This window comes from Arachis ipaensis, chromosome B06, assembly GCF_000816755.2.
Source record: "Arachis ipaensis cultivar K30076 chromosome B06, Araip1.1, whole genome shotgun sequence".
Taxonomy (NCBI): domain Eukaryota; kingdom Viridiplantae; phylum Streptophyta; class Magnoliopsida; order Fabales; family Fabaceae; genus Arachis; species Arachis ipaensis.
The window spans coordinates 134,160,152-134,162,809 of NC_029790.2; positions in this window are offsets into that span (position 1 = coordinate 134,160,152).

Below are 2,658 nucleotides of genomic sequence, written 5' to 3' on the forward strand. Positions count from 1 at the left end.
GTTAGTCCACATAGGCAGCAAATAAAAAAAAATTAAGTACTTGCTTGTTAGGTAGCTAACTGGTAATGGGACCATATTTAATTTATATGGATTCTTATGGTATTTATAATATGGACAACTAACAGATCAACTTCATTCAAGGGCTATATATGTATGTGAGTGTATTAACGATTTGATTAGGGTAATTAATTAATTAAGTAGATATTGAAAGTTCTAGAATAATAATAATATAATGGTTCTGAATATTCTGGAGTATAGTTCTGGAGATTATTTAAAAACTTGCATGGTGTTATTATTATTGGAAGTTTTTTTCCCTTGCCATATCTAAAGTTAGAGAATGATACAGTAGTGATAGTCATAGATGGGCAATAGTCACAATAACATGACAAGTCGCAGATCTAAAACCTAAATGAATTTCAATATTCTCTTAGGAGTGTGTGGTCCAAATATTATTTTGTTACTCAGATTTTATTTTTATGAAAATTAAATATATCAAAAAAAAGTAAAAATTAAAATAATAGTATTTTAATTTTCTAGAACCAAATTTACTTTAAAATAACTTTTCAAATTTTAAACAAAACATAAAAATATTCTTGTCTTAAAATTTTTAAAAATTATTTATAATTTTCCCAACCACAGACACCTTAGTATATTTTCTTAGTCAAATGGGAACAAAGACAAAGTTTGGTTTGGACAATGGCTGGCCATGTCCCCAAAGATTTTATAAAGAATGAGTAGTTTTATTTTGAAAAAGTAAAAAATAGTTCAATTAATTGAGGTTTTATATTTCGCTAACTACCCATTCTCACCTTTAATTTCACTCTAAGTTTTTTATTTTACTATTTTGCTTTTTTGGTCAGAGTTAGGACTTTCCTCTCTCGTAAAAAAAAAAAATTTCCAATGAATTTTGTAAAACAATTTTTTTATAATATGCTTAATATATGCCATTATAGAGCACAAGTTAACAAAATTCTATTTAATTTTGTGTTTCTGTAGATAAATATAATAATTTCTATTTTTTTTCTTTTTCATAAAATTAAAACTGTAAATATCTTTGGTTTAAATTGAGTCTATTTCATGTTTTTATTCTCTCAGTCTCTTGTTTCTAACATGGTATCAAGAGCTTAGGTCTTTTTTTTTTTCGATGAATATTAGTTCATAGCCCCTTTGTTTTTCTTGTGGGCAGTGTTCTTTGGCCTCCTTTTTCGTTCTCTTTTTGACGCTTTGGTTCGTCACCTCCATAACCATCTTGTTCGTCTTGTCGCCGTGATTCCAACGCAACTAGAACCGTCGCCATCCGCCTCCAGACGCGCCTCCACGCGCCGCCAAAAGTCGCTGCCACGACCAGTTTGATCTTCCCTCCCGCTGCCACCCGTGCCTCTTTGCTCGCAATTTTCGAGCTGTTTCCGACGCTTTGGGTCGTCACCTCCGGCATCATCGTGTTCTTCTCTCCGTCAGCTTTCCAACGCCGCCAATATCGCCTCCAGAGACCGCTGCACGCGCCTCCACGCGCCTCCGGAACGTTGCTGTCCACCACCATTCTTTTCTCCTCCAGAGGCTTCAGCAGCCGTTGGATCTTCGTGCCGATCGGACGTTCCTGGAGCGTCCACGTGTCACCCGCAAGCTGGTTGGGTCACCCTGACCCGCGACGACCCGACCCGACCCGCCCTTCGACCCGCGTGCCACCTCGACGCCAGCTCGTCCTCCTCATCCTCTCACGGGCTGCCACGTGTCTCCGTTGCCCTGACGTGGCTGCTGACGTGGCGCTGACGTGGCAGACAAGTGGGACCCTCCCTAAGGTTTTTTGGTGAGCTCTTTCCGATTTTGCCATCCGTTTCCTCATTTTCTGCTCCGAAATTGCAGTTTTTCTCTCCTCTCCTTGTTCTCTATGACTACTTTTATGGAAAAATCAGATGTTTTTGCTACCACAGACAGAAAGGGGGCCTTCTGTCGCAACTGTAACCGTTTCGGGCACCCGTTCTCCAGCTGTCCCTCTGTTGAATGTCGTACATGCCACCAGAAAGGGCATATTAGCTACCATTGTTCACAGTTGGGACATTTGCTTACTACCTGTCCTACTCGTCCACCACGTCCTGCGCCTGCTTCTGCTGTTGCTGCTACTACTAAACCTACCACTGTCTCTCTATCTGATCTTGCATCTCTTCTACAGCGTCTTCTCTCTGTTTCTGGTAATACCCCTGCTGCTTTATCGAGCCCTCCAGGTACTTCTAAATGGTACTTTGACTCGGGTTGCTTTAATCACATGTCTCCGTTGCGTAATATTTTCTCGTCCATATCTGCAACTACACATGGACCTTCTGTCAATACTGCAAATGGCTCCCTCTTGCATGCAACACACAAGGGTTCTATATCTCAGTCATCATTTTGGGAGCACCACATGTTTTCTCGGTTCTCATCCTTTGAGTCGATTCCTACTACTCAGTCACCTTTGTTTACTAACCCCAATGTTGATCTTTTTCCTAGTGATGATTCTACAGGTTCTATCTCGAGTGACCCTCCACAGCCTCCTGTTCCTCCGCCTTCTCCATCTCCCGATGATTCCAGACCGGACGATGTTCCTGCTCCTACTGTCATGCCTCCTCCTCCCGCTCGTTCTTCTAGGGTAAGGAATCCACCTCCTCATCTTCTTGATTACCA